The following is a 25696-nucleotide window of genomic DNA, read 5'->3' on the forward strand; positions in this document are numbered from 1 at the left end:
TGTGGTAGAATTAAAAGACACCCTGGAAGACAAGGAACTTGAAGTGTCTATTTAGAGTATGTAAGCACAAGGTCACAGTCCCTTCTTTGTATAGAAAAATTAACATTACAAAGTAATGATGTGTTTGATCCACTGTCAGATAGAGTTTCCCGTTCAAACATGTTTTGAGAGATCTCAGCAAATGAAGAATTGTGCCCTGATGGTGAACATGTGAGAGTCTTAAGATCATGAGGCAATAATGCAAACCTTGAAGCACAGCCTGGACAAATATGGGGACTGAGATAGTAATAATGAAGGTTACAAGGTGGAAAGGAACATCTCTTAGGGGACAGAGTGTAGGATATCTTAAGCAATAGTAGAGGATGTGTGGAAAAGACAAAAGGGGTGTTCAGAACAGTGGAGGTTCTTCATTGTGGGAGAATGAAAGCGAACCATAGGATTGAAGGAGAGTGAGTGATTCAGCATTTCACAGCATCCCAGAACCCAACACCTGATGCAATAAGTGAATGGAAAGAGTTAGCCTCAGAGATCATAGAAATGTCATGTTGTGTCAAAGGTCACCGGTTAATAAAGTGAAGACTTAGTAATCCCCTGAGTACTCAGTGTCTCCCTAGTTGCAAAAAAATGAGTTGTGAAAAATCTGCTTTACCTAGTGACAACTTCACTTTGTTGAGTCATCTGATTTATCTCCCAAAGGCTTCAAAGGGTCAGAAATGGGAATGCCTTTCCATAATTCCAACAACATTTTAATTAATTCAGAATGAGACAATCAGAAAACTAATTGGAAAAAAATAGTTTACTTTTACCCTCTATCAAATAAGTTTGTAATAAAAATAATTTGGGTTAAAAGGGTTACATATTGCGTAGTCTAGGAAAATGTATATGGCCCATTGTGGAGCCTAAGTTCATTCTACATTTTACTGTGCATATCTCATAGACAGTGATCATGGTGCACAGCTGTATAAATAATCAAGGAAGGGTCAAGTGATGAATCGGAACCTGTTCATTCTGTTCCGACTAAGCCTCCGTTATCAATTCATGGATGAAAATGGAAAATACTTCAAGAATAAACAAAACAATAGAGGTAAATGACATTTGGACTATTTGTTATAGACACTTAGGTTTTTTCTTATTCACTAGTATTTTTTAGGATACATATAAGCTTAAATTGGGTATTAGCAAAAAAGGAGCCTACTCATAAATTGGCTGAGAAAAATTATAGAGAGAATTAAGAACAAATTTTAAACTATTTATTCACTTCATACATAGATTCATTCTTCCGGCAAATATTAATCTAGTATCAATCATGAAGGCACATTATCCTGGCTCTTGGATATATATCAATGGATAAAACAGCCCTTGCCTGCAGAGAGAGACAAAGATGATGAATAGCAAACCACAAAGCCATTTAGTGTCATATCAAGGAATTTTAATTTCCTTGAAAATTCAAAGGGTGAAAAGAGAGATAGAGAAATATGTTGTTAAACAAGGTAGGTAAGAAAAGTCTGTGTTACATTGTAGAAGGAAGGAAGGAAATAAATGGCCCCAAAAATGTATGGAAAGGGGTTATCATAGATAGAAGAATTAGGCAGTGTAGAGGTCCCAGCAGGAGAATACTAGCTGCATACAGTAGATGAAGAGAAAAGCCTTTGAAGTGGATCAAAGAGTAGAGGGAAAGAGTGGGAAGTGGAACTGAGGCGTTTACTAGAGACTCAAACACAAGGCATAGAATTCCTTGCTTTTAGTCAAGTTAATATGAAGGAAAGACATCATTTGATTCAAGTCAATCAGAGTGTCCATCTAGCCATACCAGAAAAAGCAGATCAAAGACAAGGACTGTGTAAATATAGCAAGAACAGGAAGATAGAACCATACCATGGGAGTAGGAACCACTGTTGTGAAGGGGATGGATGCATTGTGGGTAAACATGGATGTGAAGAGCAACATGCATTGCCTACCAAAGAAGTAAGGAAAAGGGATCAAGTGATAGCTATAGATAGGTCTTTAGCTTGATCAATTGAGCATCAGTTTCTAATGGGTACCAGGAAGAAGCAACACCAGAAAGGGACCAGGACTGAAGGTCTCACTATGGAAATGCCACTTTAAAAAGTCAGGGGAAAAAAGTGCCCAGTTAACCAGGCCTTTGATTATAAGTCCATAATTCCTGAAAGGTCTGAGCTAGAGAAGAAAAAAAAAAAACTATTTACCTTTTCCTTAAAAGTGTCTATTCAAAAGAACAGATCTGGTGAAACATGTCTGGGGTGAATGCATACAGAAAGGACATTTCCTTTCTAAGGAAAACTCAGAGCATGCAAAAGTTAGGAAGATGTCTGAGGAAAAGTCAACCAATAATACAGGAAATACAGACTGAGAATTAAAAGGGTTTCTCTAAGGTGTCCCTGAGGCCAAGTGAATGCTTCAAGAAAGATGCGGTGATAAATTACAGCAACTACAACTGATATATCAAAGAGGACATGGACTGAGATATGGTGACCCAGATCTCTAATGCAAGTCATTGGTGTTTCGAGAGAAAGGTTTTGGTGTAGAAATAAGGACACAAGTCTAACTGGAGTGAATCTGGGGGGGTGGGGGTGGGGGAGGCAGAGCATGAGAGATGAAAGACCAGGATTTTATGTGATGCCAAAAAGAAAACAGGCAAACAATGGGAGACAAAGCTTCTTCCCTGATTTGTTCTGAGAGGAAACTGCCAACCTATACCAAAAGTAAATAAAAGTTCTTGTCCACAATTAGGGTAAACATAAGATAAAGAGAAAAATAATAAACAAAAATCCTGGGCTACTGGCCAGAGTGGAGTAATAAATGCAAGAAACATTAAAGTTTTTTTTTGAGACAGAATCCCCATATTTTGCCTCTTCTACATACTAAGTAGCCAGTCTCAGTCTATAACTCTTGATCCTGTGGCCCTTTCTCCCAAATACTGAGCTACTAGCCATGTACTAAGATATCGAGTATAACTGATTTCTCTTTATTAAACAGACCATAGAAAAATGATCAAGGAACATGTAGTCATGCATTCATATAAGTAAGTGTGCAGTGGTAGATAAAAAAGGCAACCAGGCTTAAAAGAGTAATATTTAGGATAGTACAGTATAATTCCTATTGTTATTCCATATTTAAAAAAAGATTCCATCACATATTAAAGTCTCTAAAATATGGTATTATTTGTATATTTTATTTAAATAAGAACATCAAGTGAACTTATTTCTGGTTTGTGTGTGTGTGTGCATCATGTTTTAGAATTTCATGTTTTTATTCATGCAGCCTTTTACCCCTTTTTCCTGATACATATTTTGTAGTATATAGATGGATGTACTCATACTTTTGTAATTGTTAGATGATTTTCAGACATTTGTTTTTCATACTTTATTCTCCAAAAAATAGAAAGTTTCACTATGCATTTTAGACACACAACTTGTGACACACGAATAATCACTAGTCTTGGTATATCTTGAAGAATGAGATTTATAGGTCTTAACTGCCAGTTGGGTTTGGTAATGACACATTGTTCTTCGAAGCCACTGTATTACTTTATGCAGATTAAAAACTAATGACCCTGGTTTTCAATTTACATATTGGAAGTTGGAGTGTAGGGATGCCTCTCAGTTTCTTGGCCATACTTGGTACTCATAGACTAGGATTTGATCCATTGTGAGAGTAATGGTAATACAATGCCAGTTAATTTATATTTATATGTCTATTAGTCATTTTCAGCCTATTTTCATAGTTTTAAAATCCCATTCAGGTTTCCTGTTTTGCACTGCTTGCTTTTATTTTCCTTTTAATTTTTTTTTCCCTCAGGCTCTGCTGTCTTGAGAGCACTGTACTCCTTGGTGGTACCTTGGTGGTTGGCTACTCTGTCACCTGAAACTTCTAAACACAGTCGGAGAGCAAATCTGAGAAAATCTCCTGCAGGGGAAAAAATGACACTGGATGGTTTGGCTTTCTTGTTTCAGATTATTAACCAGGATAGTTTCAACTCCCCCCAAAAATGAGGCAATGCAGGAGCACTCACCCATGCTTATTGACGTTGTAGGCTTTAAGTGCCATGTGTATTAACCGAGCAGATTGACTACAAGATTGCAGGCTTCTTTTGCCTTGCACTTCATCACTCCAGACGATGTCATTCCCAATGCAGGACTGACAGGCTCTCATGCCATGCCTTGGTTCTATATCCCCAATCCATTAGTATTGGCTCAGGGTCAGCTTTTTTGAATACAAGATCAATTCTAATATAGTTACATTGACTTCTATGTCTATGAGAGAGTAGATAGAAAGTTGAGCAAGATCAATAAATTCCAAACAACAAATAAGAAAATAATACTTGGAGTATATGAGCCAGTTAGCATGCATGGATTTCTCTGGGCTGGTCATTGATTTAAATATGGGTAGTTCAGAAATAATACGCTTGTGTTCAGATCTGAAATCCAAGGTGAAATCAACCCCTCAAGCTGCATATGGCTGAGAATAAAATAAATGACAAAAATCCTAGGCCTGTCCATTAACCCACAATTTTACATGGGGGGATGTGGGGGGTCTCAGAACTAATTCATGGTTTTTTGCCAAGGGTTTCCATTAAATTGTTTGATTTCATTTACTACAGAATACATGATCCTTTTGACCTATCATCCAGATTCCACAGTTTTACTATATTTACCTTTAAAGGTCTGTGTATGCCTATGGTATGTATGCATTCATGCCAAAGACTTCAGAAGCCAGAAAAGGGCACCGGATCCCTGGAGCTTGAGTTATAGGTGGTTGTGTGTCACACAACTTGGGTAGTATGCACACAGGTTTTCTGCATATAGTTAGGCCTTTGTGTTGAGACATCGCTCCAATTCCAGATCTCACAAGATGGTATCTCTTTCCAAGTCTAATAATATCATAGATCTCTCCTCTCTTTCCTGCTAAGATTCCAGTTATGTCTATGCGTACTCCAAATGACTCTTTCTATCTCTGAGACCCTGGATGCTTCTCCATCTGTCCATTTCATACATTGATACCACTTAGCTAAAATTTAGGGCATGGTAATACTTGTTTCCCATGCAGAATTTTCTATTTATGTTTGCTACTTCCATAATAAGGGTCCCTGAAGGTCTAAAACCAAGATGTGGCATCAGCTTATATCCTGCTCACAAAGCATGTTCTTCTCTGAATACAATGAAATGCTTAATCAAAGAACGTATTGGTATGTATAGAGGCTTATGTTTATGTCTCTTGCTAATTCCATGTTCATCAGACTTGCCAATCTCCATTCACACCATTCTCTTTTGAGCTGAAACACTGAGCCTGGCCATTTATATGTTTCCTTTTTGTTATTCTACTGTATGGTCTGAATATAGTTTCATATTGGAATGAATAGTTGCTTTCAAACAAACAACAACAACAAAGAAATCTAGCTAAATCAGCTAATACAATATTGCCTAAAAGATTTTGGCCAACAGATACTCTTTTACTTCTCAAGGTCTGTCTTGTTCTGAAGTACCATTACATACATCTTAAATCAGTTCACTGATGAGAAAATCAGGTTCTTATTAAATCTTGAAATACCTAACTTGACAGTTTAATGGAGATCATCATTATTAGAGAAGTAAACAATTTTAGAAAAGAAAACAGAAAGTCTAATCCTTGTGCCTTGCAGGTGAAAGTGATTTAAGTGGTGCAAAATCCTGGGAGGGTGATGCTGTTACTAAGCTGAATATTTTCTCTTAGCAACTCTGTATCCACATCTCCCATGTTTTACCATGATTCAAGTCCAAGAGCCTGTTTTCAATTGCTAGGCTACATGTCCTCTATTTTACCATTACTCCAACCAGTAAGAACTGGTATTATATTAGAAAAAAGATGAATAGAAGGATCAGTATTTCACTTTACTAGCTTCCTTTCTGTCATCTGTGTTTTGACAACAGATACATTTTCAACCCAAAGTCTCCAGCTTCCATAGGTATCTGACCCTACAGCTATAATTCTCCAAAGAGTCTATTAGCAACTCTTCCCATGGCCCTTTCACACTTAAGCAGGGTACAGTGTTTTATTGCCAGAGTGCTTTGTGATCCATTATTCATCTTCCTTAAGCCTACTCACAACTTTATAAAAGATTCCCTTTATTAAATTCCCACAAATGGCCCCTTTTGAATATGCTAGGTTATTGTCTGAATCTCCAATATTATAAAGGAGGAAATTAAGGCACAGCAGTATTGTGCCACTTACACAACCCGGATCATACAGCTAGAGAGAGGCACACTGAGATCCAAATCCTAGCTGTCTGGCTCTACAATCTGCTCCTGCCACTACACTCTGCTGCCTCAGGGTCTGTGTGTCTCCAAATTTATCCAGACAACTGCCTTTTTAGCTTCAATATAGCCCTGTAATGTTTCTTTGCCAGATGAAGTCAATAGTAAATGTGTCTTCCCTTGCCAGGAGAGAAAGATCACAAATCTATTTCAGAAAGGATGTGGGCAGAGTTAACCATGAGAAAGAAAAGGAACTTGTTAGGCCAGTGTTCATATAATCATCTAGGCTCTGAGGATCCATGTTTGGCACATCCACAGGAGAGACAGATAGGAAGGAATTAAAGAAAGAGGTAGACACAGCACTCATTTAAAAAAGAAGGGGCCAGCAAGTAATGGAGTGGGTCAAGATTTCAACTGCAAACCTGAGTTTCAGGCAAGTCTTTTGTCTGAACTAAAACCAAGAATGAAGCTGGATTTAACTCAGGAAGGAACTTGGAAAGGAAACTGTCGCTGATTTATTTGAAGTGACTAAGGAGACACCCCACTGAAATCTTAGGGAAAAAATCATTCAAATCATTCAATTAAATCACAGTTAGATAAATTGCAAGTTTCCCCTTACAATCTAACTTGAAGACAACATTATTTCAATGCCACTGTGTTACATACCTAAACTAATTAGGCATTAATCTACAGAGATTTGCTAAAACCCACCACATTTTGATGTGTGTGTGTGTGTGTGTGTGTGTGTGTGTGTGTGTGTGTCTTCAAGAGAAGATCTTATTATGTAGCTCTGGCTTTTCTGAAACTCATTGTATAGACTGTGCTGGCCTCAAATTCACAGAGATCCCTTTTGCTTCTGTCTGTTAAGTGCTGAGATTAAAAGTGTGTACCACATTTGAAAGGTAGGAGCTCCTTCTGTCAGGCAGGGAAAGGAGGATCATATAATGAAACTTATTTTCTTAAAATCTAAACTAAAGTAGTTAACTCAAGTACAAGCATACATTTGCCATGTATGTTATCTGTATGCCTGTCAGCCATAATTATATTCATAGATGTAAGAACATTTTATCGTGGCTAAGAGAGAGAGAATGGCCATGGTTATCTAGGGGAATCAGTCATGGCTACCTCTCAGAGACACAGAGAGAAAGGGGATGAAAGGCAAGGAAAGGAGCAGATTGGCAATTGCTGGTCTATGAGAGAAGACAGAAAAATAAATGGTGAGAGAGCTCTGCCAGTTATAAGGGGTTCTGTAGCTGCAGGAGGAAGGCAGGTTGGCTGGAACAGCCTGGGAAGTATTCAGGGACTCTGAATTGTTGGAAGCTTGTTTGAGTTAAGAGAAAACTGGATGCCTGTTCTGGAGTTTGGGGAGAGGGGTTGTAAAAAACAGATAAGTAATGCCTTTTCTGACATACAGAAACCTACTTTACAAGGTTTTTTCAGAATGCTAAGTATTCACTTGGTCAGAATGCAACCTGGGATGAGTCCAGACTGCCATCTTGGGGGATCGGGACCTGGCAAATTTAAAATCCAGTCCCCTAGAAAACACAAAACCATCTTGAACTGTACTTAAACACTTTTTCCAATTTTGTTAACATATTGTTGTGATGATACTTTTGAGCTTATACAAATAGAGTAAAATAAACATATTTTTCTTTGTGTACTTTCCTTACAGCACTCACAGGTGTGATAAGAATGAAGTCTAATCCATAACCTATAGTTGGCATCTAGCTAAAACAGGCTGCAATCTCTACCAAACACCGTCAATTGCAGGATCTACCAGGCTTTAAGCAACTCCTACATCTCTGAAATACCTTCTTGTTCTGATGACACCCAAGACTATTTGAGAAGAAAAGCCTCAATTTTTGATGAAGTTCCTTTCATGTTCTTTATTTCCCTTCCTTTTCCTATTCTTGGCAAAGTGCGCAGCAATAAATCAAGCACTTTATTCAAGCTAACTTTAACACAAATTGTGGTTACATTCACAGAAGCCAAGAAGTCTTGACAGTCCTCAGTTTTAGGGAACTTCAACAGACATGACCATGGGATCTGCTACATGGGCTTTTTCTAGCTGCATAGCTTTTATTTTTTTCCTCTTACCTAGAGCTAGAGAGATTGTAGGCTTTTGCTGTTGTAGGCAGGGCTGCTAACAGTGTTTACAAGAATGGCTGAGAAAACCCATGTCTGTCTGACAGCTCTTTACCACATCAATTATAAATGCATTTTCCCTTGGGTGGTATTATCTCTCGCCCAAGGAATTTTCCACTGTCCTAGAGCATTTGCTGAGGAGAATTGATTAGGAAGGTGGCTTCCCAGTAGATGGAAAGAAACTGCAAATGCTCCTGTTTGTTGCTGTTGTTGCCCTCGTAGCATAAGTACTGCGAGAATGTGAACAATTACAGCTGAAAATTCAAGCGGAAGCTGGTATGAGAGAATTGGCAGTTCGCCCCTGCAGAGCGGAACAGACCCAGATAGGGGAAGCCGGAATCCATCTCCCTCAGCAGTGATGCTTGCTAGTGAGGGAATTACAGACTTCAGCCATCTGAGGGGAAAGAAGGACCAGTATTTGTTGGGAGCTGGGGGCTGGAATTATCTGGATTGGCTATACCAACAGCACAATGATTTTCTGATTATACAGATCCTATTTTGATACATTCTCTCTCTCTCTCCTTCCCTTCTTCCCCCAGCCCTTCCTCCCTCTTATCTTCCTTCCCCTTGCTCCTCCCTCCATCTTTCTCTCTTTGATTATGGTCATGGGTGACTGACTATGTTAGAAAAATGAGTTTCTATTAAGTTGTTTTAAATGATTCTGGATATATTTCTCAGTCATTTTAAAAATAATGTAATTTTTAAAATGAACACATTTATTTTCTTACTTTTATGTAACTTTTGACTGCTTGATTCTGAATATAGGCAATTATGGATCTTTCTTTTTAAACAGAGTTTAATTAACATTTAGTTTCATATCAATATTTGGTAAGTATTGAATTATTTGCAGAACTAAAAAATGTAGATTATGTTGATAAACTTAAGAGGATATAAATAACAACTGTAAACAATCGAAGATGTTAAAACTATCCATTTCATTTTTTTCTAAAATCATGATGTGTGTGTGTGTGTGTGTGTTTAGATATGTGTATATAAGTCTAGGTGTATGAAGAGGCCAAAGATGGAGTTAGTTATCCTGGATAGGAGATATGGGTAACTGCATGCTAGAAACCAAAATATTGGTCCTTTGCAAGAACAGTAAGTTCTCCTAATCACTGTATCATCTCTCTAGTGCCAAATAGTACACATCTGGAGAAAACATCCTAAGCTATGCTATCTCGCACAGTAGCCACATGCCACTTACTATTGGGGTATTACAAATGAGGTCCGCTATTAGTTTAGAGCATTTATTAAATCACAAAGGGAAAAGGATAAACAGAAGTCTATAATAATTTGAGAATATGTTTAAAGAAATATTTTAAATATATTAGATGAAAATATATATTTTAAAATATCATTTACCATTCTTTTAAACATGTATTACAATATTTTATTAATTTACTTTAATGATGTATATTCTGTTATATTGAGCACACTCTAAGATAGGCCCCAACACAAGCTAGACTAAATGGGCTTAAATAAAGAGAAAGAGAGAACTGGAAGCTGGGTGGGTAGAGAAGCAGAAGTGGAAGCTGAGATGAGTAGATATGATCAAAATACATTGTATAATATTGTCTAGGAATAAATATATCATTTTAAATTATTATTATCATCACCATATAAAGTGGAGCATATCTGCACATCATGATGGTAAATGTGAAGTTTAAAAGACAACTTTATGGAATCAGTTCCGAGTTCTAGAGATTGAACAGAGATCTTCTGGTATTTTTGAAGCAACTACTTTGACCTGTTGAGTTATCTCACAGACATCTATATTTTCTTATGTCTCTGTTAATATTAGACTCTCACAGGAAGTTTAACAATATGTGAATGACTCATGTTTGTGCCCCGCATTTTATTTCTATGAGATCAATATTCTAAAACAAATAACGGACTATATTATATATAGAAGTTCTATGCTTACATTGTCTGTGCAGGCAATAATAGCAGATCAATAATTAAATGATGCTAAGCATTAGGGTAAGATATAAATTTTAATACTGTAGTAATGTGAAGCCTAGATATACTGGGGATATATAAGTGAGAAAGCCAGAAAAGAATGTATAAGTATAATAAATACAGGAATCCATTAAAACAAAATGGGAAAAATTAGGAACTTATAAAAATAAGACTTTTATAAAGAAAGTAAAATATTTGAACAGTAAACCTTTTGTCTTTAGAGCTGTGTGATTAGCATTATACCACTGATTGATTCTACACTTAAAACAACTAGGATGAAAGCTCATGTAGAAAGGTATTTTAGTTACTTCTGAGTCTAGATCAAGAGTACTGAAGCATCTTACAAACCTACAAACCAAGGCAAAAGGTCCTGTCTGGCAGCAAGCTATGGGTGTTTCTGATCTGGTAATATTGTCAATGCATGAGTTGCACTTGTATAGAAATACCAAAGCACAACCAGAGTGTTATAAAATTCTTCAGAGGTGTAGGGGTATGTCTGTATATGCATGCACATATACACAGGCAGAGCTAGATTCAATTACCCACTAAATGAATAAACCTAAATGCTTGCATGAGGTCTATGGAACTATGAGTTCCATTGCTAATGAACCAGTCCCTTGTCCCATGAGCTCCTCTTTTTCTCCCTTGACATTAGCTTTCTAACTGAACACTCTGCTTTAATTCTTTATCATGTACAAGATCAGTTTCCTTAAATTACTATTCTTCTTATTTCTTTCTCTGATTAGGAAAGACCATAAAATCACAAAGAACAGCCACTATAGCCCTGTTACATTTAGCCCCAGTTGCCTTTCTAGGGTGTCTTATTCAGTACTGACCGTGCTGTGCTCTGGCACTATAGCTTGTAGTTTGCCTTTGGAGCCTGGTCTAATTACGTTAAGCAATTTCTGTTCCCCATTTCTCAGTACACTATTCACTCTTGAAGCAGAAATCCTACTACCACATTTTAAGTAAGATAGTTCAAACTCCATGTCAGTTGTATGGGTAGAGAAGTAAAAACTGAGTTCCTATTTTTGACTGTTACTATCTGAAGTTACATGTAGGTGCTGTCAATCCATTCTTCTATCCTGTCTGATCATTTATACCTTTAACAAAGCATATTTTTTTTTCCCTTCATGGGCATCATTTTATCTTCCTAACTTTCTTCCAGTTGTGTAAACATTCTTACCAAGCTCTGGATTTGGTGGTGTCTTGGATCAGATTCTACCAACCAAAGGGTTCCCCAAATAGACAATAAGGGCATTGATTATTCCCTAAGCAAATCAACTTGATTATTTATTCCCCTCACTGAAAACATTTGCTCAGCTAAGACATTTTCAGGGCATCTCGGAACAGTTTACATGGTGTTGTGTGGCTGGCCCTGTATATAATTAGCAACTTGTCTGAGTAATCACTAACTGGGGATCTTTATAGCACCACCAAACTTCCTCTTGGCTACTAAATACAACATGAGCTATTGTGAGGAATTTGGGTTTATTTTTTTCTTTCCTTATTATTTCTTGCACTATTTGAGCATCTCTTTTCTTACTATGTGTACACACACACACACACACATACATATATATGTGTGTGATATATATATATATCTTCAAGACTAAAATGAGCATGGCTGTCCCTTGGAAATGATTAGAAAATTAAGCCTTATTGATACTGTGTTTCCTCTATCCTCCAAACTCCCATAGTGCTTAAGGCCTATCACAATTTATTCACATTCACAATATTTAAAAATATTTGGTTTTAAAATTAGAAGTAGACGCTGAACAGTTTGAAAGTTGTCAGTACCACTAACATGTAGAAAGCATTTAATAGTATTTCTGTGACATGAACAGCCAGGAAAGCCAGCAGGGATCACTCACAGAAGTACATTTAAATGAGAGTTTATTATATACAGGTAATAGTTTAAATCAGCACTTGTTTATTTAATCTAAAAACGGTTTTTATTTTAGCCAATATATTAGTGTTAAGGTATAGATGATCACTTTGTTTTCACTGGCATTTGAGGTTCCATGCTGCTAGGAGCCAAACCCAGGAAATTACCTGCTTTTCTAAGAGAACCTCAGGAAATTACCTGCTGTTCTGGAAAAACTAGTCAGTACAAGGTTAAGAAAGGATGTTCGAAGGTCTCAGGTCCCAGGAACTTAAAGAATGTCTGACATTTGTTGGAAGCCTGTAATGACAATGGGTTGGTCTAGGGCAATAAGTATATGACAATGGACTTGTCTTAGACAATGAGGATTCAATAGTAGGATAGCCCTAAGCAATGACCCTTGCCCAAACTTCCCATTTTGCTGTGTCCTTATAACCTGCCCCTAAAATTAAACTTTCAGAGCTTGATCAGAACCTCCGACGAGCTCTCATTCTTTATGTCTCTTGTCCTTGCATTCTTTCACCCCCCTTTCCTAGGGTCTCCTCAGATCTCTGAGGGCCAGGGCACCATGCAGCAAAATATTTCTAACAGAAGGACTACCTAAAAGATGGCCAGAGAAGGAACATGCAGACACATGCTTCCTTGAACTTGTTTGGAAGCTTCCAAGTTTATACACACAGTCAGTTACAGCCTGAAAGGTGAACCTGGGGTCTGGGTAAATGTTAGTATTAGATATTTGAGTTTTGCAAGAAAATCATTTTTCATTGGGTTACTTCTTTTAAATATCATGACCAGAAGTGTCTACGGGGAAATCAAAGAAATGTGTTTGCCTTTACTTCTCTTTGTTATATGTGCTATCTATTCCTGGATTGTGACACCAGGCTGCTTTTGTTTGGTGAGAATGGATTTCCTAAGGGACCCTGAGGTAGTTTTTGAAATAGCAAAGAAATAAATGGCCATTTTCTACAATTAATTGAAAAAAAGAAAATCTATGCTAAGCTTATAAAAATCAGACTAAGCATGTTTTAAAATCTAGCTCGGTTTGCATGTATTTTGTTCTTTTCTCAGACAATATTTTAAAATAAGAACTAGAAATCTCTGCTTCTGTACAATGAGCATCCAATGCATGAAGACCTGGTTCCATGTGACAGGATGATATTTCAAAAGAAGACAAAACCTGTCTTGTCCAATAAAAACATGCTTAGAATATAATTCTAAGAGCATATGCCATCATACATTGGCAGGTTTTGACTGTTCCCTTTTGTGATTCTCAATAATAAGTAAGACCACAGTTGAGTTTTACTAAGAATAAAGTGAATTTTTAAAATTATCATTTGTTTTATGAAAGAAGTATCTTCTGAAGTTATGACCTTATCATTTCAAGTGAGTTTATGATTATCTTTTGTGTTTAGATATTGTTTTTAATAACCTTATCAAATCACAGAAGTATTTATTGTTATCAAAATAATGAACTAGAATGTAATGACTTTTTATAAATACACAAGAACTGTCTAAGACATTATGAAGAACCTAATGGGAGCTAAATAGAAATCTAGTAGTTAATAACACATACTTAACTATTGAAAGGTCAACCTGGGTCTACCTGTAACTGTAGTTTCAGGGCATGTAACAAACTCTTTTTGACCTCTGTAGTCACTTGCACATACATGGTACACAGAAATTTATGCAGTCATATACATATAGATTAATAAAATTAATTTAAAAGATCTTTAATTTGTATAGACCCTATAGCATATACCACTATAATAATAGAAATATTAGTTTCAGGGATGTACTATACATACCTCTCTATGAAGGGCAGACAATGAGTAAAATATACCAACATCTCTATTAATCCAAAATATCTGCTAAACACATATAATAACATGTGCAATTACATTTCCAAATTTTCCATGTAAACATATTTAAAACCAGGACATGGCATAGTATAGAACCAAAGGAAGGAAGAAAGAAAGAAAGTGTAGAGTGAAAAATTATAAGACCATTTTATGAAATATATGTAGACTTTTTCTTTGCCCTTAGATCTGAGCAGAAAAAGTGCAAGTTCCAGAATGTGGAACTGAAAATAAGATTTCAGGCATTCACTGCCCCAGGGCACATTCCGGGTGGAGGATATTATCCCTGAATCAGAGGACACTTGCTGGATTACACCTCAAACCTCAGGGAGTAGACCCCACCTGTGGGTGGGAAAAGCCCAAAAGCAGGAAGACACATTTCTGGCCACAAAAAAGATACAAGTCATTTAGGTGGGGCTGTGACTGGAGAAAGTGAGAAATATTTAACCTGAAATAGTTGATAATGACAGGGTAAGACACAGTGACATGGCAAAACTACATTTTTGAGAAGAATGAGTATGCAGAGTAATTTTCACATGGCTCTAAATCATTTAGGCTGGATTCCTCTGGAATGTTCCACTGTTCTTGGTTACCCCTCCCTCCCTTGGTCTTCCCAGTGTTATGTTCAAAATTTGTAAAAAAAAAAAAAAAAAAAAAAAAAAAAAAAAAAAAAAAATCATGTGTAACTGCGTGAAAATGCAACAATCATGTGTAACCTCACGAAAATGCCTTCCTTTCCCCACCCCATGCTATAAAGCAGTTTTGACCTTGGCTAGCCAACTCCCCAATAAACCTCTGCTCATTGCATCCAGGTATGGTTTCTTGTGGCTTTTGGGTGGTTGTAATTTCCTGAGACTTGAGGAAGGGTCTCCCGAGTATGGGGGTCTTCAAAAGAAAGAAAGAAGGAAAGAAAGAAAGAAAGAAAGAAAGAAAGAAAGAAAGAAAGAAAGGAAAGAGCCTTTTTTTTTTTTTTCCAACATCTTAGTGAGGCTGCAGTGGTCACACTACTCTCTGACACCCAAGGATGACAAGAAGAAGAAAGACTCAGGAAAGTCAACCAAAAAAAGACAAAGACCCAGTAAACAAATCTGGTGGCAAGGCTAAAAAGAAGAAGTGGTCCAAAGGCAAAGTTGGGACAAGCAGCATAATCTTGTCCTGTTTGACAAAGCTACATACAACAAACTCTGTAAGAAAGTTCCTAACTATAAGATAATTACTCCAGCTGTGGTTTCTGAGAGACTGAAGATTTGAGGTTCCTTGGCCAAGGCAACCCTCCAGGAGCTACTAAGTAAAGGTCTTATCAAGCTGGCTTTAAAACACAGAGCCCAAGTAATTTATACCAGAAAAACAAAGGGTAGAGAAGCCCCAGCCACTGGTGAAGATGCACAAACATGTTCAATTAGCTATACATTTGGAAAACTGAAACTATTGAATCAGGAAGAAAGAAGAAAGAAAGAAAGAAAGAAAGAAAGAAAGAAAGAAAGAAAGAAAGAAAGAAAGAAACAAAGAAAAAAAGAAACAAAGAAAGAAACTTTAATATGTTGAAGCTTTTCATTATAAATCTAGTAGGTAGGAACCTTTCATCTAGCTCAGATCAGGTTGCTAAGTGACCTTCTTCATATCTCCCTCCTCTTACAAATGTTTTGTTTTGACTGAGGAACCTGCACCACCTTCCCCAGGAGGAGTAGCCGCTTACAATCTGCTGTTGCTAGATGGCACTAACTTGGGCTTTCCATAGCAGTCCATGGCCAATTAATCCAAGTGTAATAGAACAGTCATGTTCAGAAAACAAAAAGAAATCACCATGGAGCAGTATCCACAAGGAAAGCTATCAGGCATCCATGCTGGCGGGATGCCAAATACAAAGGAAACAGGAGGCGGAAATAAGTGGTAGTTAAAGGAGAGGTGACTGGCTTAAAGATGGAAGTGCTGGAGACAGAAAGCTGGAAGCAGGCCCCCAAAGCAATGGCTGCTCAGAGCTGATTAGCTTACCTGAAGGTGACAGAGAAGGAAAAGAAGAAAAATCCCTGCTTTGGACCAGAAACAAGAGAAATGCTCTAAGCTCATTAGCATCAGGGGGCCAACCGGCTTTGTGCCCACAAGAAATTAGCAGAGAGACTTATAGAATAATGGCCGCCTTTAGTAAACAGACTTAACACCTAGACCCAGCTTTGCAGCCTCCAGTTCCCATATTTCTCCTAAGGATAAAAGAGAGTATTGTATTGAAGACTATTCAAGACTCTTGAGGTCAATAAACAAGTTTGGCATGACGTTCTCTAGAGGGTGGGGGTGGGGGTGAGAAACTTTATCAGGGCAATGAAAGTTTATAATGTGGAAAATAGTTTTGATAGAAAAACTCTTTGAAAACATAAAGCACAGAAAGCTGTCCCTTACCAAGGCAAGTTTCTGTGCTTTGGGATAAAGAAAGAAACATATCAAATGTACAATCCAGGAAAACTTTATACTGAAGTCTTCTTCTTGCTTTAGTTTATGACTAAATACACAAAGATGCCTCTTCCAATGGATACATATTTGTTTCTGGATTATCTCATTTTGACAGAAGACATGATCTTTTAATGAAATATGTGTACCATAGGGAGGGAGGTAAATTTTCCTTTGTATAAACAGAACCATTCCCCCAAATTACTGCCAGCCTATGTGATTTCCGTCTTGTTGAGGAGTAATACAGCATTATCATTATCGGGATAACCACTGATACTGAGCACAAACTGACACCCACCGGGCCTGAACTACTCTGTGAAGAGTACAGAATAGCAGTATTTTGGTTTTGACAATTGCTACTTTTAAACGCTGACTAGGTGCTTAGTAACTATGCACACAGAAAGTTTTCATTCTCCCTCTAATACTGAAAAGGCTAGGCTGATTCCATGGCAGACTTTAAATTGGCAGTTAAGGAGACTAGCAAGTCCAAGCAAGAGTCCAAGCAAGTCCAAGCAAGTCCAGGCAAGTCAATTACTAATTTAAAAAAAAAAAAAAAAAAAAAAAAACAGGCTTCTGCCCTCATGCCCTCATGTCCAGTAATGGAATGTCTCAGCCACCTGGCCTGAAGCAAGGACAATGGGTCCGCAGCAGTTTCCAGGCTTCCTCAGCTACTGCCTCAGTAATAGTTCCCAGATCTCCCCAGCAAGTTTTCAGCCCGGACACAATGCTAATGGGATGTCTGTAGAGATGGATACAATAGATTAACATAAAGGTCACCTATCCCAAATTCCCTAATGTGCTGCAAGCTCACTTGGGTGTCTCTCTATGTTGGTAATAGGATATCCCAGCATGCTGGATTTCTGCAGAATGATACTCTGTATTTACATACTATTAGAGTTCAGGGTATCATTCTTTGGCGAATCATGGACCATTACAATATTTTCTTAATCCAAAAGGCTGGATAAATTAGTACTAGTTTTGGAAGACACATTGGAGGGCGGCCTGGCTTAAAATGCATACTTTGTAACATTTGGTAATGTTTATATTGGAGGGAAATATTTTTGAAGGACCTCAAAATGTCATTTTATCTCTAGAACTGCTGGAAGCAGGACTCACTGAGAGGGAATTATGACCATCAGCCGTAATAAAATGCTGTATGTAAGACAAACAAACAGTACCAGGTCTGCAGTGGGACTCACAGGAACAAACATTTCAAATTGTAGACACTAGAGTAAGTCCTACCCATGTCTCTGGTAAAATGACTCTGGCAGGACAGATTGCCCACTTACTCAGGCTGTAAACAATGCCTTAAATTCCCTGAAGAAATCTGTAGGATAACAAACATTTTAGAGTAAATGTGCAGATGCTTAAGAAATATTAACTGGAACAAAGGGTTTCTCTTATGAATGTGGCCTGATTCCTTCTGATGTTTCTGAGGGATTAAAGGTTATGAAGGCAAGTGAATCTAGAACCAACTCTTAACTTCACAAGTACGTCCCATAATCTGTGCTCTGCTTTGCTTAGTTAGAAAATGGAGTTAATGACAAAACTATCTTAGAAAGGATGCTACTAAATGGATTAGTGTACGTTAAATGCATAGAGGCTATGGATCCATAATTTTACAATAATGGAACACACATAGAATAGAGTCAGGTATTCATGTACTGATTTGTATTGAATTCCTTCATTCTAGTAATTTACATCAAGAAAAGTTTTATTTGACAAAACTCCATGATTCTGAGTATATATCAGTAATGGCTACTGCAGAAGATATTTTCTGCTGAGAACTAATAAAACTGACTACCACATGAAGCACCTTTTTTTCTGTACAGCTCTTCTCTTATCTTTTTATGTTTCTTCAGAGAATGAAGACTAAATAAGACCATGTGCTCATTTGTGCTTGTTCTGGTCCCTTTCACAATTGTTTTATTATGTCTCTTGATTTTCAAGTTCTACATATATGCAAATATTATGGAATTTATTTTTTCTGATTTCAGAGTCAACTTTAGATTGTTAAAATAAGAAGTAGATGAACTGACCAAAACAGCAGAAAAATATCTTCCACTTATAGTGTAGAGTGAAAAATTATAAAGACCATTTTATAAAATATATACAGGCTTTCTCTTTATTCCTAGACCTGAGCAAAAGAATGCAGGTTCCAGAAAGTGGAACTGAATGTAAGATTTCAGGTCTTCACTGCCCGGGATACACTGGGGAAGAGCAACATTCCTCAGGGAAGAAAACCCACCCATGGGTGGGAAGGCCCAAAGCAAGAAGACACATTCCTGACCACAGAGAAAGATGCAAGTCATCTGGGTGGTTCTAAGAACTAGCTAACTTTCCACTGTTCTTGGTTACCCTTCCCCCCATGAGGTCTTCCCAGTGTTACAGCCTGCTGATGTTCAAAATTTGTAAAACAACCAATCATGTGTAACCACATGAAAATACAACCAATCATGTGTAACCATGGAAAATTCCTCCCTTTCCCCACCCCGAGCTATAAAAAAGCCCCTCAGCTTGCTGGCCAGGGTCAAATTCTGTTCCTGTGTGGACGAGCAGTTTGATCGTTGGCTAGCCAACTCTCCCCAATAAACCTCTGCTGATTGTATCCAGGTACGGTGTCTTGTGATTTTTGGGTGGCTGTGATTTTCTGAGACTTGAGTAAGGGTCTCCTGAATTTGAGGGTCTTCGTGAAAAATTATAAAGACCATTTTATAAAAATAGCATGGGGGGAATTTAGAAATCTAAGAATTCAAGATTAGGCAGGTACTTGGAAACTGAACTTTGTCCAGATGATCCCTGAATCAGAGAGAGGAGCATTTTCTGACCCCTGGTTGCAGCTGGCCAGACACCAAGTGATATTTCTTTCAACAAATTGGATTCTTCTAGATTAGACTAAGATACTCTTGGTGGATCTGTATTTTCACAAAAACAAAACAAACAGTGAAACAAACATGTGAAACAGGGATAACTTGGGAGTTTAGGGACACCAAAAGTCATCTTTGCTTTCGATTGTCACACACATTGACTTAAGTCAAACTCAACTTACTACCTTGCAAACGTTTAAGTCCCTGAGTCTAGACCTTAAGTTGTCATCCTTTTAAAAAATTAGTGTAGAATGGGAATTTTACTACCATACAGAACTCCTATGATTTATGTGGGCGTTTTCATAAAATACTTGAATAAACCTTATTTTGTCTCATATTTGAGGATGTAGACAGAACAATAAATCCATCTCTTAAGGCATTTGGACTGGGCAGTTTCTTGACGCACTGACTTATTTGTGGCATGTATCTGACCTTACAAACAAATGAAATTTTCCAAATGCAACTAGAAAATCACTGTAACTGACATAGCTGTCAGGGGAAAGTAGAGGAAACTGATTAGAAAACAGAACTGTGATCTTTTTGACAAGCTGTGTTTCCTCATGAAAGATGGTAGCTTGATAAATTTTATAAAATTTCAAATATTGAGGACAAACTTCTACAGGCTACAGCCAACAGTTGACCATCTTCCCTCCCTCCCTCTCTCCCTCCCTCCCTCCCTCCCTTCCTCCTTCCCTCCCTCTCTCCCTCCCTCCTTCCCTCTCTCCCTCCCTCCCTGCCTCCCTTCTTCCCTCTCTCCCTCCCTCCCTTCTTCCCTTCCTTCCTTCCTGTATGTGTATTGGATTCTCTGTCTATCTGTGTGCCTTTTTCTTCCTCCTTTCTTCCCCCCTTCATGCTCTTCCTCCTTTGCTATCCTCTTCTTCCTCTTCCTTCCTACTTTGAATTACTCAGCAAGTAGAAGCCATCACTATTTCAAAAACCCTTTAAAAGGTTGGTTGCTATCAAAACTCAGATGATTTCAGTGAAAATCAGCTCATAGGCGTTCTCAGTCTGTAACAGAAAACATCAGTAGTGCCAATCTTAATGAAAATGCCTAAGTGACTCAAGGACAGAGAAAGAAACTCCTAAGACATTTATTCAACTGGGAGGGCTTTAAAGAATTATTCTTACTCCTTGAAGACTTATACTTCATCTCCAGTCTGAGCTGGGGGAACTCAGGCTTTCGGCTTAACCCTTATCCCTTTGAGACAAAAATTTTAGTATTTGTTGGTATAAAATCAAGTCATCTCTAAGATATCACAGTTGGTATCTCATTGAAACTTGCCTCGGAGATTATATAATGGTTTACATTTTGTTCGTTTGGTGTTTTGTTCTTGTTTACCCCTTTCTAGGAAGAAGACTCTTGATTTTGCATTATTTACAGCTCCTCCCAAAGAAAGGGTTGTGGCCTTAGGTCACATAACACAGGTAGAGGGCTTGGCTACAGGCCTCAGAGCCTCAAGAGATCTCCATATTAATGAGATACCTAAAGGCCAGAGGGTGTAGCCAATTAAGCATTCCTTCCCAGACCTTCCTCCTTGCAAAAAATATTTAACCTCAGGCCCACCCTGAGGACACGGGATACAGCTTCTTTCACTTTCCGCCATGACAATAAACTTGTCTTTGGGGCTCGCAGTGGAGAACTGTAGGGGGGCCTTCAACCAATGAACCACTGCCTAATCTGCCCCCCCCCCCCAGACTTCTCTACTTTCTAGCCATGGAGGCCTGTCAACTCAAGCAAGCTAGCTGAGCCAGCCATGACCCAGCCAAGTGACTTGCCTCGACCAAGACTCTCATCTACCCCTAGGCACACCACCTGAGTTTCTCTCCCTCACCCCTCTCGGCTGTGGGCCGGTCCAGCCTATATGCCCCCATCTCAGTCCTTCTGTGGTCTCCCAGTGGCCTCTGGGTGCCCAACGGTTGGGACCAGCCAGTCTCCCGCCAGCTGCTTCTGCCCAGAGACCTCCGACCTGAGAGCTCTGTCCCCCCCCCCCCCCCCCACACACACACCCTGTGGGACCTCAGACTGAGATCTCCCCATGCCCAGAATGGAGCTCGGTGGCTTCTCATAGCCTAGTGTCTGCTCGGCACCCCATTGAGTATATGCAGTCAAATTCCAGTGCTTCTTCCCCTCTGAGCCGCCTGGGGTGGCAGACACACAGGATCCACAACTCAGCCCAACAGAACCCATACCCACGCATGAGCTACAGCCCCACAAAACTTTGATAAAATTGCAAAATTGAATAAATTTTGCAAAGTTGAACAAACTTTGAATAAATTGCAAATTTACAATTGCAAGTTTCAAATTGAGATAAATTTTCAAAAAGTCCTGGGGGCAAAAAAAAAAAAAATCACAACTGAATAACTAATTTATAGGTGTATTATTACATGTGACTTTTTAAAAAGGCAGAATATATAAATCAATACATTTAAGTAATTTGTGTTTTTGAACAGCTTTAGGAAGCAGTTGTAATTTATCTTCTAAATACTTTTAGTAAGAAAGAAAAAGGAGGTTGAAAGCATGTGTTCTGAAGCTGTTTAGACAATGTTAAGGATGAGGACACTACTTAGTGCCTCAAGAAAGACAGCAATAAACTCCATACAAGAGAAATATACTTCCTTCAGGTTACATCTGACATTAAAAATTATCTTCTTTGTTAACTAGAGATGTTGTAGGAGGGTCTTGTGTACTGTGTATTCAGATGCTGATTTTTGTGACCTAAGATCTAGTTACAGTCAGGACATAGACATGGGCATGGGCGTTGTAATGAATAGTGAAGAATCTTCTGTATACCAATATGATATAAAGGATGCTTTTCAATTATCTCTGATTGGTTAATAAAAAGCTATTCAGCCAATGACTGGGCAAAGGAGATAGAAAGGCTGGCCTACTGATCCCTGCCAGGGGTTTCAGGAGGAAGATAGAGGGAGAATGAGTTCAGCAGGAGGCAAGTGAAGATATAGGAGAAGGGCCTCAAGGTGGAGGAAGACAAAGACAAGTTGCCATTTGGTTGGGCATGAGGAGGAGTTGCCAAGAGAGTTCTCCTTGGGTACAGATAGCTATAGCAAAGCAAGCCAAGGAAAATCTTAAGGCAAATAACTTATGTGGCTGTGAATTAACTACCATACCATAGAGGTACCATAGAAGATTAGGAATATCTACTCAGTTACTGTGCTTAAAGCTTGTTGAATACATCAGTGGGTCTCCGACTATATTATTTGAGAGCTAGACAGGTTAGAAAACACTGCCACTTTTAAATTCCATCCTATATAGAGATAGAATATCTCCTAGACAAATTATTAAAATATAGATTCTGGTTTAGAATGTCTAGAGGAAAGGAATCTCTGAATCTCTTAAGGAGCCTCAACTTATTTGCTCTGTCACATATGGAGGAGTATGGCCCAAGGCTAATAGTAAATGCTGTGGTGGACAGAGAAAGGTCACAGTCTGCTTCATCAGACTTGTTAATTTGACTGTTTGATCACTTGCTGGACTAGTCTCTGTTGCCTATAGTCCAGATTGAGCATTTTTGCTTCTCATCTATTCAACGCAAAAGCATAGAAGATATTGCTTCATTCTCTATATGTTCTTCTTATAAAAAGTGACTACTACTATAACAATACTGATTATTATTAGCAACTGCAATAGCAGAAGGGTTAGAGTTACAGTTACTGCAATAGCAGAAGGGTTAGAGTTACAGTTACTGCAATAGCAGAAGGGTTAGAGTTACAGTTACTAAGACTCAAGGATGGATCTCTGTTAAATGCTCTAAAAGAACTCACTCATTAATATATACTGCTGCCATAAGAGTTGACTTCCAAAATCTTACTCTGTCCTCTTTGGCTTACAGTCCAAACTTTTAGCCACCCCCAGAGCTTTCTTATGTGGTTCAAACTTTCCTATTCATCTTGTCCAAGAAAATTATCTCATCTCCTTCTGAACTAATGTGGGATACCCAACAGCTACCAATATGTCAATGGTGTTCTGTGTCAGTTTTGTCTCTTCACCTTTTTCATGGAGCTACTAAGTTTAATAAAAATTGTCAGATCTACTTTGAATTACTTGAAATATAAACACAAAAGCCTTTAAAAAGTTTAAATCCTGATTTTCCCAAGTGTGGGCATCCTAAGACTCAATGGACAAGTTGGTCTTTGAACTCAGTAAATTTCAACACATTTCATGTTTTCTCAGCAACTTTCAATTGATAGTTTGGGAAGTTGAACATGCTTTCATGTACTCTGTTTCTGGACTGAATCATGGCTGAATAACATGTGGCATAATCAGAGGAAGGAGAGCCAGAACTCAGGGCTTCTATATGAAGCAAAATAAAAAAAAAAATTAAAAATTAAAACAAAAGATTTAAGAGGAAGATGTGCTCAGTTTGACTCTATGATATAAGCTATCATTATGACAACATGGTCCTACTTTAAGAGCTAAAGGCTGAGAAGAAGCTAAAGTAAATTGGAACCTCTCTTTTAATTATATCTGTAATTATTAGCCACATGCCAGGATATCCACTTTTAAACAGATGTCTTTCCTCCATAATTTTAAGGTAATTTTTCATAAATTATAGAAAATTCCTCCAAGGAAGCTAGGATCCATTGTAAGACCTCCTGAAATTGTAATGAATAGGTGCCTCTGAATTAGGTTTTCTCTTCTGGAAGTGCCCGTGGGTGCTAAAGTAATGCAGCCATTGGACACTATGTGACGCCTAGAATTCAGTAGAGTGAGTTCACCCATTCATTAACATTCACATCACTTATTATTCCCAATTACATTCATGTGCATCACTGGTGATAACCACATGGATTATTCATTATATTATAACCTGAAAATTAATGAAAATCCGAGACTTATAAATAAGGGAAAAGCATTGGCTCAGGAGATGGTACATGTGTGAAGTTAAAAATCTTACACTAAATCCTAGACTGGGGAAAAAAAAACACTAAATGGTATGGCTTAAAAAAATAGAATTGTTACTAGAGAGCAAATGATGCTCAATCTGACAATGTTTCATTCTGAAGAAAAAGAATGCTAGGAACTAGGCTTTCTCATTTACAAAATAATGACAAGCAAGAGGGTAATTGTTCTTTTGAACTGGTCTTCATCCGGAAAAATCATATGATTCAGTGTAGTGCATGTTGAGTAGGATTCTCCACTCACTCATAGAATAAGAACTTACGTTAGTTTTAATTGTCATCTTGAAAAAAAATCCAGGATCACCTGAGAGAACAGTATCAATGAGGGGTTGTCTAGATATGGTTGGCCTATGAGCATGTTTTGGGGAGGACTGCCTTTACTGAAAAGGCATGCCTACTGTGGGCAGCATGATTTGCTGGATATAAGCCTTGGGTGTTGTGGAAGGATAGAGAAGGTGCTGATCACAATCAACATGTAGGCATTCATTTTTCCAGTTGACTATGAATGTGATTTACTGCTTAAAAGTTCCTACCTTGACTGATAGATAGTTTAGAGTTGTAAGCAGAATAATTTTTTCTTAAGTTTTTGTTATTACTTTGTTTTATTTTGAATTGTTTTTGCATGTTTTTTTTTTTTTTACCACACTCTCAGAAATGAAACTAGAAAAATTTATTCCTCATAGAATATGGCATAACATATATCAGAGGAACTTCACTGGGAAGTGAAAATGTAATCATGTTCCTTGCTTGTTTCCCCATGGTGCCATTCTGCTACCTTTACAACTACTAGGGATACTTTTGATGTTACTTATAATTTGGTTATAAGATATTTAAAAGTAGTGACTATATTAGGTTTTAATGTATTCAACATTTCAAAAAGCACCTTACACTCATTATACACCCTATTTATTATAACAATGAATATAGTCTTGATTCATATTTATGTTACAACAGGATTTATGGGTCTTCTTAAATATTTTTATAATCACTTCATTCTTTTTCTAATTATAAATAATATGCATCTTCAATAATCCTGAAAATTCCTCATAAAGAACTTTTTAAATGTTTTGTCTCTTTGGCAGGAGTCAAGAAAAGTGGGGTATTTTATATCAGAATTTTTAAAAAGAAGAAAAAATATATCAATTGTTTCTCACTTGATCGTAAGTTTAAAACCAAAATGTAAATATAAAAACAGTACCTTTAAAAGAGCTTCAAAAGTCTATCATATAAAAAACCGAACAGGAACACATCAAGGGAAAATAACACAGGCTTGAAAAATTGTGAATCTCCATGTAAGCATAGTAGAATGGACAAATAAACCATCAGATCTTATAACTATCTACTGAGCACTTGAGGTAAGTTTTATGACTACTT

General features: G+C 37.7%; 1 pseudogene; it reads left to right on the forward strand.

Moving 5' to 3' along the window:
- The first annotated feature begins 987 nt into the window (after positions 1-987).
- On the forward strand, positions 988-21376 carry LOC117716842 (small ribosomal subunit protein eS25 pseudogene; annotated as a pseudogene).
- The last annotated feature ends 4320 nt before the right edge of the window (positions 21377-25696 follow it).

Source organism: Arvicanthis niloticus, chromosome 11 (genome assembly GCF_011762505.2).
Source record: "Arvicanthis niloticus isolate mArvNil1 chromosome 11, mArvNil1.pat.X, whole genome shotgun sequence".
Lineage (NCBI taxonomy): Eukaryota > Metazoa > Chordata > Mammalia > Rodentia > Muridae > Arvicanthis > Arvicanthis niloticus.